The 14,519-nt window shown below is 33.1% G+C and overlaps 1 protein-coding gene and 1 long non-coding RNA gene across 2 annotated transcripts in view; one reads left to right on the top strand and one right to left on the bottom strand.

The window, feature by feature from the left end:
• LOC146996305 (uncharacterized) overlaps positions 1-2,651 on the top strand; it is a 68,479-nt gene extending 65,828 nt beyond the window's left edge. Inside the window, exon 3 of the long non-coding RNA XR_015042176.1 lies at positions 1,701-2,651. This is a non-coding gene — a long non-coding RNA (uncharacterized LOC146996305). The remainder of the gene's footprint in view (positions 1-1,700) is intronic.
• The window catches only part of LOC118180869 (uncharacterized), a 778,920-nt gene that overhangs the window by 441,439 nt on the left and 322,962 nt on the right, over positions 1-14,519 (bottom strand). The window lies entirely within an intron of this gene.

Below are 14,519 nucleotides of genomic sequence, written 5' to 3'. Positions count from 1 at the left end.
ATATAAGTAAATAATCCAAAATTGAAATTGATAAAAGGAGGAATAATTGTGGAGTCTTCTAGACTAAGTACCGTATAAGCATCCTCTTATTTGCCATTACTTGACACCATTCGACTGGCTTTGACGAGAGTTTCAAAAGAAGTTAATATCACTACGGTAGAAATAACATTACATCAATATCATCAAAGTACAAGATTATTAAGACACAATAACACGCCGAATAAATACTAATTCAGAAGTCAAACAACAAAAATCAGCGTTATACCTACAAAATTTTCACAGGACTAGTTTCGATGGTTTTACCGAACCATCATCTTCAGCTGCAAAACCGCAAATGAACAAGATAGGAAATAATGATTAGATAAGATAAGAAAGCCTGGACAAGAATAAGCAAGTGGCGCCATCTGTTGGCGAAACCAGAACTAAAACATAATTTCTCTAAAAGCCGAAGGCGAATTTGGATTGGAATTAGGATCGTTAACTAGAACAGAAAGATTTTTTTGAATGTGAAATGCCTCTAGAAAATCCAGTTCTCCAATGGAAGATGTTTTTTGAATAATTTTGGCAGCAGAAAAATTGAAAGTGTGATTTTCGGAGCAACAATGTTGAGCAACAGAAGACTTCTGTGTTTCCTTTTTTCTAACATATTCCTTTTTTCTAACATATAAGAACATGAGGCATATGTTAGAAAAAAGGAAACACAGAAGTCTTCTGTTGCTCAACATTGTTGGTCCGAAAATCACACTTTCAATTTTTCTGCTGCCAAAATTATTCAAAAAACATCTTCCATTGGAGAACTGGATTTTCTAGAGGCATTTCACATTCAAAAAAATCTTTCTGTTCTAGTTAACGATCCTAATTCCAATCCAAATTTGCCTTCGGCTTTTAGAGAAATTATGTTTTAGTTCTGGTTTCGCCAACAGATGGCGCCACTTGCTTATTCTTGTCCAGGCTTTCTTATCTTATCTAATCATTATTTCCTATCTTGTTCATTTGCGGTTTTGCAGCTGAAGATGATGGTTCGGTAAAACCATCGAAACTAGTCCTGTGAAAATTTTGTAGGTATAACGCTGATTTTTGTTGTTTGACTTCTGAATTACAAGATTATTGTTAGTAAGAATGATTTTTCCAATAGCATTTCAAGAAATTCGTTGTAATCTTTTTAGAATTGCAAAATAAGAAATTTTAATAATACAGAGTTTTCTGAAGAAGTGTAACAAAAACATTTATAAAGGTTATGAAAGCTTAAATTAGTTTCGCGATAAGTTGAGAAACTTAAAATAAATTGAATTTCAACGATAATCAAGTCCCATTCAGCATTAACTTTTAGAACTGCTTCTGTAAATGATTTAATGATTTTCTCATGTTTGTAATGTCTGCAGTAAAAGTAAATTAAATCTATGAAATCATAATGCTCTTTTAAAATGAAATTGCATTGTGAAGACTTTAGATTACAGTTTACCTTTAGTTTCAGATTACATTTATTTATTCAAAGAAAGATTTAGCATCAAAAATGTTAAAATCTTAAAAACAGTAATCAAGTAGCCGTTACAGAAATAAGAAATGTTTACGTAACACAAGATGTCAGAACCGTCTGTAATTAACTGAATTCATTTTGCAGATATTCCTAGCAATTATCGGTTAGATATATTATAAACTATATGCATTTTAATTTATATCAGTTATTAACTTTATTTCAGCCTTTCATCCCTTGAATGGGTCGATAAAATGAGTACCAAGTTCGCTTGGGGACTAAACACCGGGGGTCCTGCGACATGCTGACTGCTTGCCCAGGGTATATGCTGATGGAGCCCAAACGTCAAGAAAGCAGAAAAAAGGCAGAGCCTGGATATATGCTAATAAGCTTAAGTCTGAGATCGGCACATACGTCAAACCTAATGCTATCCTTTTATTATTTGAATTAGCAGTGAAAACTCTTTCTTACACAGATATGCAGAAGCAAACTGAATTATAATTTTAAAGCACCGTTGCACAGTCAACGATAGTTTGTTGTAAAAAAATATCTTAATAGAAAAGATCAATTACCCATTAAAATTCGTTATATTCACTACTCGGAAAATAACGTTCAAACTACGACTTCAGAGTTTCGAGATACAGGTATCTTTCATTGTATAATTATCTTCTAATGAAGTTATAAATTTCTACTAAAAAAGATTCTGAAGTTGGAAATGGTGAACAGTTCTCTGTTTTACACAAATAACCACAAACCATGTTTTCTCTCAAGTTCCTTTAATTTCTCATGGGCATTATGAACAAACAGTAAATAATTACTTTGTAGACATGTTTAGTTCATTTGGATTTGAGAATACAGTGAGTTTTCAGTTCGTTGAGTTCACTAAGCTTTGAGCACAGTTTGAGAAACGCTCATTTAAACGAATAAATAAGTGCTATTAAATTATTCAGTTTCTTTATCAATAAAGAACTATTTTAACTTCAAAGATAAATTGAATTTATATTTCATTGAATCATATTTTATATTTCATTGAATGACAGTACTCTAAGAATTCGTCATAAACGAAGACACAGGGAAGATAACTTTTAATGCTCTAAGTTTTTGATTTTAGATTTTTCTGCTGTTCTCACCCGTCGATTTTTCCACGAAAAGATTTTTTATATTAGGGAAAACAATCTATCTCTTTGACAGTGTAAAAATTTATACAGTTAAATGAGGTAAATGTTTGCAATATGCCTACATTTCGAATCATGTTTCTATGCACCGTTTCTTAATATACACTTTCATAGCGAGTTTCATTGCTACACTAGAAACATATGTAAACTGAAAAAGGACTTTTTTCTGAAGCTGTAAACATTAGAAATTATTTTTATTATGAGTCATAATGATAACATGAAGGACATTTGAATAATTGCACATTGATTTTTGTATAATTTGAAAGACACCTTTTAAGGCATACCAATATAAAGGTCAATGACCAAGTTTATGAGGTAAATTTGCTCGCAAATCAGTTGTTACAGATATTTGTTACTGTATTTGAATTAGAATAACGACTACAGTGTTTAATTATGCAATGGACTAGTTACAAATCAGGTTGTAAAGACATTAGGTAGATTACAGGAGTTGAGTAACCGTTATCTCATCGAGTGATTGCTTTTAACACTAGAATTATTAACAATTAACATATACCTGATTCTGCCAATAGGGAAAATCCGTCATATTGATAGTCTGGTTATTCTCGTGTACAGATCACTTGCATCATTTACTAAATACAGATCACAAGATCTTTCACTCCTATACGCTCACCAGCGGTCAAGTAGATAAAACCGATAAACAGACCCGGGTTCAAACTTCGGCGAATAAGTTGGCTTATAGGATGTTTTCGTTTTTTGTTTGTTTGTTTTTAACTTTCTAAGGAAAATTGGATGTTATGTATATTACACATGGAAAGGATCACAAAAACACTGATACAGCTTGTCCTTTCGCCAGGATTTGAACCCTGGTGATAATAACCGAACTAAAGTGTTCAGCGATAATTACTGCTTGGCCGCTTGCGAACTGAGTGTGTTCATAGTTTTCCTTAGTGTAACAGACATACAAGCCACGTCTTCCATGGAACCATCCCTATCCTCTGAATTAAAATTTAATTCGCGTGGTTTGCCATTTTCTAATAAATAAGCTTTCAGGCGAGAATGAGGTCCTATGATGCATACGCCTAGTAGTAGACGTATAATGAAGTGTAGTAAAGCTACCTGTTGGAATATGTCTGAGCATTGCATAGTACTATGTACTATTATAAATTTCTGTTTGTAACGTCTAATATGAAAATGTGTAGCAATGGCTGTAAAACAGTAGACGAATTTAAAATTCGGATTTAAAGCTTGGTAAACTAGATGAAAAATTGCTGTAACATTATGAATCAAGTTTACAGAGATGAAGCTGTATCTTTTACCTCTGAATATTTTAAATGTTTTTAAGGTGAATAGGATTCCAATGAAAATGCTGCTCGGAGTGGAGGTCTGCGTCTTTTAGTAACGATGAAAACGTTTAATAAAAGATCTCAGTCAGAAAGAGTAACAGTTAATGTTAAAATATGCAAGTAAAAAAGGATGCTTTACCGTAAAGTTGGAGACAATTTACGGTAAAGCATCTTTTTTTATGTCTAGAAAATATCGAGGTGATATGTTTTATCTACATTATAACACCTGGTAACACTTTGACTTCGTCATGAAGTAATTTATGGCCTACAGAAGAACAGTAGCCTCTACCCTCCACCGTACTGATCTTGATTTAGACTTCTTACTGTTGCCAAATCTGTTACGAACCTTAAAATGACAACGATTTTCGGATATGTCATGAATTCACAGTCATGAGACAAAGGTTCTTCTTGCGATACCGAAAGAGGAATTTGCCCCCAGGTTTCAGGAAATGTACAGTAGTTGTAAAAAAAGACGGGCATTATTTCGAAGAAGTACGAACCGATTTTCGGTTTAAAGTAAGAACTTTTTGTTTATGAACATACTTACCGAATTTTATTGTCATAATTTGTACATCAAATACACGAACATATCCAAGAAGAATTACAAAATGTAATACGTAATAATACTACATAAAGATGTATGTATGCAAAATAATCTCCTTCTTACTCTTACGAAAGTCCGATATAACAAATATTTCTGCTGACCCTTCTTTACCGCTTGTTTAAATTGTTTGGACTGAAAATTAAATAATTCTATTTACATTATACTATATTACAACAATGGTGATGATCCGGCCGATATTTTTATTTTGAAACTAATTTTATTTTAAAGTAGGCGCCGCTTACTGTGATTTCGTTTGTCCACGACTATTTTCATAACATTAACCGAATGATAACATTAAATGATGAAAAATAACTCCGTCAAAACAACAACGGAATTTCTAACTAATTTAATACAGATCTAACCAGAAATATATAAATAGGAACTTTTTTGACATTTCAATTACAAAAAAGACAAAAAAATTTTTATGATCTGTTCATAATGCGTTCAATGCAGAAATTCATTTATAAAATTTTAATAACGTTTCTTGCAATTATTTAAGCTATGCCGCACCAGGGCATCTCTCATTGCAAGAGAAAATATAAAATTTTAAATTAGGCCAAAAAATAAACGCGACATTTATTTACCTAAGTGTTTTTAGGGAATTTGTTTTCAAGAGCAAGGAAAGAAAGAAAATTCTACAGAATTTGTTTTGTTTCTGAAGAAGGAGAACCTATGTATGATCGACTTCCAAATCGCTAAAGTTATTCAAACTCTATTGTAGCCTTTTTTAACGGTTGACTGAAATCAAAACTAAGATGTTTGGCGACTTATACCCTTACTTAACAGCATTATCTGTCAATTGGGGATACTTACAATCTAGATGTATTTTGTATTTTGACCTTCTTTTTCGATTTTACATTAGTTTGCAAAAATGTATTTAAAGTATTTTGATCACATTAATCAAATTGTTAATCCCAGTATTAGAAGTATTTTCCATGTTTACGTGTACAAACGAGTGGGAGTTTGGGAACTGGATAACAATATTCCAATGACAGCATTAACCACGATCACATTAAGCGACGTCTATTGTGTATTTTAACTGAAGATACTTGGTACTTCAGTTAAAGTGATACTTGGGTGCACAGCCCAAGTATCATTTTAACTTGGTAACACAGCCCAATAATTTTACGCAGTTATTTGCATATTTTTATTATTGCAACTTGTAATTTGATATATAGCAAAATTAATTAGATTTTATCTTAAAATGTTTGTTATTGTTTTGAATTTTTTTAATAACACGTTCTCATATCAATCACAAATGTTTACGATTAATTTAAATTTATTTAAGGATTTAGGAATAATTTTGGTAATGGAGCTTATAACAATTTTGCATTCATCCACTATTTTCATAAATGTATAATTACTACAGCAAAATGCTAGAAATTTTATTCTTATATCTAGGACGGTTCTTATGAAATTAGTTTGGTTTATTTAATTATGGCAAAGCACACTAGGGCTATCTGACTAAGGGGCTAATAGCAAAGGAGGCTTCTGGGTAAATGTTTGCCACATCTCCCAAAACTAGGTTATAATTGTGACAAACACAAGAAGTAAAAAATGCCCGTGGATTTTCTTTTAAGAGTTTAGCTTGCACCCCGGAGACTTTATCCTTCATGTTCGAACCATTATCATAGCCTTGCCCTCTTATGTTGTTGATGTCAAGTCCTAAACTTTGAATTTCCTTTTTTAACACAAAATGGATTTTCTTCTGTGCTGCTCTCTACATGTATAAATTTGATGAATTGTTCATATATAGCAATATTCGAGCCTGGTAATATTCCATCCGAAACATATCTGATGCTAAGAGACATTTGTTCTTGATGACTGACATCTGGAGTACAATCCAGAATCACGGCAAAATATTTTCCATATTTTATTCTATCAATAATTTTATTTTTTAGTTTGTTGCCTATTAAGTTTACTATTTCATTTTGTATTGTTTTGCTCAAGTAACTTTGGTGTATATTTTTTGTGGCAATTTTTTTGTATATGATACTGCATTACTGGATCAAATTTTCCAAGTAATTCAAGTATACCTAGAAAATTTCCATTTCGTGCATCGCCTAGGTTTTCTATGGATCCTTTAAACGCGATATTACGTTCTGCCAAAAACGGAACTACAGAAAATAATCTTTCAAATATCTTAGTTTGTTCAGCAGAAAGTCTTTTTTGAAGCTCTGTAAATTTTAACATAGCTACCAAATGATTTTTTGATTTTTCATGTGTGGCTAATCTATTATATATATTTGGCCAGTTATTAAATCCTACAGTGGCTAGTGCAATTGAGCCACCCATACTGAATTGCCGAAAATAAAGACAAAATATTCTGTCTTCTGATTCAGAATATGTTATCCAAGGACGGCTTATTATTTCACCATTCATAAGCTTTCTATGCAGATGCACTTTTGAAAAGTGTGTTCCATCCTCTTTGCGCAGAAACTCACTTAAGGTAATTTTTGCAGGACCTATAACTAAATAATCTCTTATTTTTTGAGTAATAATCTCGGGCCAAGACTCGGGATCATCAGTTATATTCTGTGGTTCCATTTTCATTCCAATATTTGCTTCTTCCTGTTCTCGCTCCGATCTGTGTAATTGTGTTTCTTGTTAATTTTTTACTTGTTCTTCTTGATCTTCTTCATCTTTATCATCAACTTCTTCATTTTTGTCATTTTCTTCTTCATTTTTGTCATTTTCTTCTTCATGTTTGTCAGTACATTCTTCTTCATGTTTGTCGGTACGTTCTTCTTCAACTTTGTTATTAGTTTCTTCTTCACCTTTGTTATTAGTTTCTTCTTCACCTTCGTCATCATTATCTATTTTTAAAAATTTGTTTAAAGCACCTTTGAGTTTTTCACTTTCCGTTTCCCTTTTGGCACTTAATTTCCTTTATAGCCTACCACTTTTATATTTTCTCGACACATCTCTTTCTCGTTTCAGTGGATTCAACATCTAATGGTAAAATTATAGGTTAGGTATCCATTTTTAATAACATAATATACATATTTTTTTTTATTTTAAAAATAATTGTTTGTTAATAAAGATTATGTAATATAATTAATACTTACCTTATTGAACAATTAGTAATTTTAGTCACAAATTACGACTCTAATAATTATAATGTTTAGAAGAATAGCGAACTACAAATGCAAGAAGCAATTGACATTTGATACTAGCTATACATCCAACATGGTACGGTTGCGCAACTAGTTGCGCGTGCATATACCTGCATAGTGGTTAATGTACGTAAAGTAGTTCACGTACGTAGTGCAAAATCTCTCTAATATAGGACTATCTCGATTAAATTCAATACATTTGACATGAAGTTTTACGGGTATCAGTTATCTATATTATAAAGTATATATTATATAAACACAATAGTAAATCTCATCCAGCAATGCGAACTTAAATAAATTTTTAATTATTTGAATAATTCATAATTTATCCATTATAGTCAAAAGCAATTTGCTTTAAATTTCGAAATTTCTTTTTTTTATTCATTTTGAACTACTCAACTACACCTAAACTATGGTTTGTTTCATAAGGTTTTCAAGTATACACGTTATATAAGACTTTCATAGCAAACGTTCCATTTAGATCTATGTAATGTTACAGTTTTCTTCTTAATTGATAATAAATAGTGATGTAAAATCGAAGATAACGATGTTTTAGGTATTATACTGTAATGCGGATCGTTAAAAATCTCTCCCCATCTGATATACGAACATCTCCAGATGGCGTTTACGCTTCGAAAAATAATTAGTAAAAGCGCTAAGCGGGACGCAGGGAAACTAAGAAAAGTAATAACTTTACTTTTTCCGGAGGCAACATTTACTTCCGAAAGAATGAAATAATTGCATTCATTACATACTTGGCTCTTCCGCTATGAAGGCGATGTTTGAACTACAGCGAGTTTTCCCATCATTTTGAAGCTCAAGAATGCGGAAATAAATATAAGTATAACGCAGAGACTATCATAAGGGCTTACAGAAAAACTGAAGAAAAAGTCAAAGAAATGTATAGAGCCATCACGTGCATATATTCAGTTTTAATTTAAAGTCAGACCAAGACGAAAATAATAACATAATACTGGTTTAATCGAAGATCTGTTAGGTACTTTTAATAATAAGGTTTAAAATAGTAATTAAAATAAAAAAGCTAAACTAAAATATAAGATCTTTAAAAAAAATTAAATGTGAATTAAAAAAATATGTTTGATGTCCTTTAATCGCTAACAAGTACGCAGCAGTTACACAATCCTTATTGGACTTTACAGTACCGTAACCAATTCTTGTTGCGTTCGAACGGAGTTTGAATATGAAGCCTGTGATATTCAAACTCCATAAGCAATAATTCGATTAATCAATCATCAAGAGTATTTTTAGAGCGCACTACTAGTCATTAAACTGCAATAACCTGAAGGGTAGCATACAATCACCTTTATTTTACAAATGCATTAATTATAATGAAAGATTGAAATCATTAACATTTAAAGGTAAATTTAGAGTACAGATTTTACGAAAATCAGTATCTCGAGCATCCATGTTTGGCAACAACAACAGTAGCTATGTGGCTGGAGAACGAACCGAATAAACTTTGCATGACAGGTATTCCAAATTCTATGCCAAAGTTCAAATAGGCAAATTAGCTACCTTCACAGTGACTTGAAGCTTCGTTTATACATGAGGTCCGTTCGAACGCAACAGGAATTGGTTACGGTACTGTCAGGACCAATAAGGACTGTGTAATTGCTGCGTATTTGTCTTAGATACCAACCGATGGTCTGGTCTTCAAAATCTGTGTGTGGGCGGTATTCAGTCTCCTCGGTCAGAAGCAAGTTCACTAAAGTATTATGGTACTGTTTGGTGAATATTCTCAAGCAAGTCTCTTAGCAACTATTTTCCAAACGTTTTCAGTGTGTGAAAGATCTAGAGAACGTCCCGGCCAAGGCAGGAATCAAACATTATGTATACCAAGGAAACGAAAAACTATGTGGATAACATTCGGTCCCGCATTGTTTTCTAATAGTGTAAATGGCTTATAAAAGCCTTGAATATTACATACAATGAAACAGATGATAGGTTTTAGCAAATCCTTGTTTTAGATGAGCTCATAGTAGGAAATATCATTTAACAAGTTAAATTTTGCATGTCCTTGAAAACAAGAAACAAGCCTACTAAACAGCATTTGATATAAATATAATACGGCAAAGCACTGGAGGGTCTATCTGCGTATGAGAAAGGTTTGGAGGATTTTCTAAGGTAAATTGGCTAATGTTCACGTTACACAACAGGATACTTGCTAAATGGATAGGAAATTGGTGGACTTGCAGTGTTCAGTAATAGGCCAATAAAATGTGCTTGTAGGAAACTTTTGTCTCGTCTCGTTCTCTCATGCACACAGAGAGATAACGCGTCACGGAAGATTTACTTCTTGCTCTCTCATCTGGATTTATTCCCAGAAAATTGTAGAGCATTCCGTAATAGAAATGCTTCATGAAGATATTTCCTCGTGCTAGAAGAGTTACCAAGGTAAGTAGAGTGCAGTTATAATTGCGATCTTTTGCTGAATGTTGAGAATGGATACACTGGAGATTGACTCCAAACCGTAGTCAAAGGCATATTTCATTTGACTTCCAAAAATTGCAGATTGTGAATAGTGTAGATGATATTACAACAAAATGCAATCTAATAGACTAAACATGTTGTGTCTTGGAAGTGATAACTAATCTTTCAATAGAGAATTTCCATTTTCGTTTTTAGCACCTCCAAATATATAAGCAAGCACAACATTCATTCAGTCTCAAAATATTCAACAAATCAAAATTTATTGTCCTGTGTAATTAAATTAATAAATTTATCCAAAATGCTAAACATTTTTATTAAGTTATCAAAGTATTAACAAAAATTTATGAGAAAAAAAAAACATTTTATCAATAGTTGCTCATAAAATATATTCTAAATATTAATATGATAGGAAATAACTAAAAAGAGTAAGAGTATTTGCCTATTAAATACCAAAAATTCGATAATAATCACATTGGAACTCATAACCTTCCTATTACTAATATCAAAGTTTGTCTATGTTCCGATGTTTTTTTATAATCCAGTGTCTCCTTTACGTTCATCAAGTAATTAAAATTAACGTTTCGCACATTTTTAGCTTTAGTGAACATTCGTATTATTAATTCTAAAGTGCTAAGAAGCATTAGATTAGAATCGTCATTAAATAAGGAAGATAAACTTTTGCAAATATGGATAGTTTCAAGAAAATCCAGTTCACAGACTGAAAGAGTTTCATAGATAATTTTCTAAGAACAAAGTGTGTGCATTAACAAAGCAGTGAAACAAGTACACGTATGACTGGCAAACAGAGAAGTAAATCGCCTATCAAAGTTTGAGTAGATTTATGATCGATTCGCTAATCGTAAGCTTAGCACCAATAGTTTCACTGAATTAATCTCAACCTAAGCATTCGAAGACTCAAACAATCAATGACATTCACCTCAGTACATCGCGTCACGCCCGCACGCCTCCCTCCGCTCACATACATATCTAGCCAGTCGTGGTCCTCATACATATCGTTTTTCACTTTCATTGCAATAATCAGTAGATTATTTGTGGTTGTTTTAACCATTCACACTACCAATTAATTTTTTTACAAATGACTGTAACCTTTTGTATCTACAGTATCTTCCAATTTTATATAGCGCAGATTTGACGAATTTGAAATTAGGTGAAAAAGCAGATTTAGTCTGGTGATGATTTTTAGTAAGGAGAGATCAGACGCAGTTAATTATCGAATCGAATCGAATTGATGAAAGTGAAGCAACGAATACTGGGGAGAGAGCGACGTGCCCGACTCATTAAAAGTAATATCGTACAAACACATAATTTAAGATTGATTGGGTTTATTTCATTATGGCAAAGCACACTAAGGCTATCTGCCTAAGGGGGGATGCCTTCGTGGAGGACTTTCTAAGGGAAACTGGCTCGTATAAACGCGACACGTGGGGAAAACCACGAAAACGCCCATGCAACCAGCCCGTTCGCGGGATTCGAACCTCGGACCGAACTACCAGTGTTCAGCGACTTTACCGCTCGGTGGGCCATAATTTAAGAACTTTCTGATGATAATACCTGAGGGAGGTGAAGCAGCATAAGAGGGATACCGCAACATCAGTGGTTTGAGAGAAGCTCATACTAGTCGTGTAAGTACAGAAAGATACATCGCAGATATGCGGCGCCACCTGTTGAGCCCGAAAGACTTTATGAGAATTCATAACAAAAATGCAACAAAAATTAAAAATTCTAATCCTGCAATCATGTCCACGATACTAACTGCAAGCAGAAGCTTTTAGTCGGCAGTTTTAATCTATCATTTTTCGGCAAACTACACGAGTTTGCTGCAGAAGTCATATACTTTCCTTCACATTTAAGTTGATCTCCGGCATTTTCGAAGTGTAAGTCTGCGCATGCGTAGCAAATGTTTTGTCGGAAGTTAATATGTTTCATTTTTGGGCATCGTTATCAGCAGATTTCTTCCGTCTGCGAAAGAATTTTTTATCTTTGTGCCGGATGTGATTTTAAAAATAAAATCCGCACTTGATGAGGCCACGTGGTCCAACTCACAGCGAACGCATGTTTGTTTCTCTTCTTTAGAGAAAGTGGAAGTGTACAATAGATGAACGTAACTATATGTCAGGCATCTGGGCGGGTTGTCGCAGATCTCTGACAGCAAAAGCAAATCATGATATTTTTACCCGTTCTGTAACGTCTAAATCTAACATGCGGATCCAAAATCGCCTTTTGCGAGTAAATGCTTTTGCTTTCGTCCGTTATTTTGATCGAGGCGATATCTTGAATTATGTTCTTAAACTGAGTAACGTTTAGCACAGAAGATCCTTTGGCAGCAAGTTCCGTCTTGATTTTATGTAGGTAGAAATCAACAAGTAATCAACGAATAACAACCTTAATACTGCTGCGATAATGCAGTGTTATTCTGGGGCTCTACTGCCTGAGCAGTACTTCCCAGAGCAATTATAGAGTTACTTTACTGAACCTGAGAATGAACGGTATATGAAATGTGTCCCTCGTTGGAGGTCTTCGATGGTAAAGAGAAGAGGATAGATATTTTGCCTTTGTAACAGCTAGAGTCGTCACGCATCTAGTGCATCTGTAGAACTACGAGAAAATCCAGGTTGGCGGTCGGGAGATTAGTGTTCCCAACTGTGAGAGTGGCGTCAACTTCTAGGAGGCAGTGGGCCAATCCAGGTAACACACGAAATGGGAAAAGGTTTTGTTTTGTTTTGTTTTATACGGGCGCAACAAACGATACGAGCCGGCGAGCCAGACGTGTCCAAAAAAAAAAAAAAAAAATCAATTTAGCAGCTTAACAGAAAGAAAAGAAAATTAGTTTAGTATACTAAAAAGAATAACACGGCATATAAAAACATAAAAACATTTAAGCTGTCCCTGGACCTTTGCATATAAAGTCTTTCTCTCCCTTTAAGGGTAGTTTCCATAAATTGAACGCTTTCAGTATGTTAGCTCGATCAATCAGAGATACCGATGACATGTTTATGAGAATTTATGACTTTCATAATGTCTTGTGCAAATTTTACTCCTTTTTTATAATTTTGAATCATTTCTCTTACACTTCCGATTCCATGTAAGGCTCTTACCCCCCCGGTGAGTGTACAACTTTCAATAAAATGAATGCAGTCACCAGCAGTATCACATTTAAGGCAAATGGGAAAAGGTATAATACTTTGAAGCGTAACACGTAGTTTGGCTATATGTAGGTCAGGACGGAAGCCGCATGTCAGGTGATAAATCTTTCATGCCGCAGAAGATGCGAACAACTATAATAGAGGAGCTATGATAACTATTTTGTACTGATAGCAGTGGACGGAGTAAAGTGAAAACAAAAGTAGCGTTATCTGTTGAGGAAACTAGTAATGAATTTTGAAAAAATTAAGAATTCTAAAGTGCTAAGAAGCATTAGATTAGATTCGTCATTAAATAAAGAAGATAAACTTTTGCAAATATGGATAGATTCAAGGAAATCCAGTTCACCGACTGAAGGAGTTTCATAGATAATTTTCTAAGAACAAAGTCAAAATTTTTTTTGTAACTTTAAAAGTGAGTCAATACGCAATTCGAAATTACTGGATTTATTTTTTAGTGTCTTTAATTTAAAAATGTAAGTGACTGGAGTTTTAACGATAGACTTCAGAAGGAACTAAATAGTTCTTGTTCAGAGTTCAAAAGTCAAATGCCTCTTTTAATTTAACGAATATTTGATTTATCACAATGTCCATTATCCTGTGTGAAATGCATTATTTTAAGCCGATAAATATTCTTGCTAAGAAAGCATGTGCTTATAATAAAAACACTGCGAAATTTCTTATCTTGTGCTGTTATTGAGATAAAAATACTTTTCGCAACATATCCATCCTTTCGATTTCCAATTCACAATTTATCTTTTCGATACGCAAATCCATAGATAGTGAAGACATATTTCAGAAAGGGGAAATAAAATAGTATGGATTCATCTACCATTTCAAATAAATCAACCATTCTCATGGTGAAAAGAAATGCCTTCAAAATATCGTTTCCTCGATTAAAACTTCAGTTTACTCGAAGAATGTGAATATTTTGCTTTAAAATAAAATATACATGCTTCTATCCTCCATTTTACGGTACTTGATTTTAATAAAACATATCGTCTGTTTACTTTCGAAACCTATGGTAAATAAATTCTCAAATAAAATGCTTTTCTGAAGAATTGCGAATAATATTTAATGTGTATAAGGACAAATTTGTGTATCGAGGCTGTTCTTATGTGCTTTTAATTTGATTATTTGTTAATTATTGACTGTTCTTGTATATTAGGGTCGAATGACGTGTGCTCGAAAGGTGATTAATATTGTAATCAAAATTAGTTTCTTTGATTTGTTT

The sequence above is a fragment of the Stegodyphus dumicola genome, chromosome 7 (genome assembly GCF_044657685.1).
Source record: "Stegodyphus dumicola isolate Sdum_Otavi_A_Nest chromosome 7, ASM4465768v1".
Lineage (NCBI taxonomy): Eukaryota > Metazoa > Arthropoda > Arachnida > Araneae > Eresidae > Stegodyphus > Stegodyphus dumicola.
This window is presented reverse-complemented; position numbering and strand designations above follow the sequence as displayed.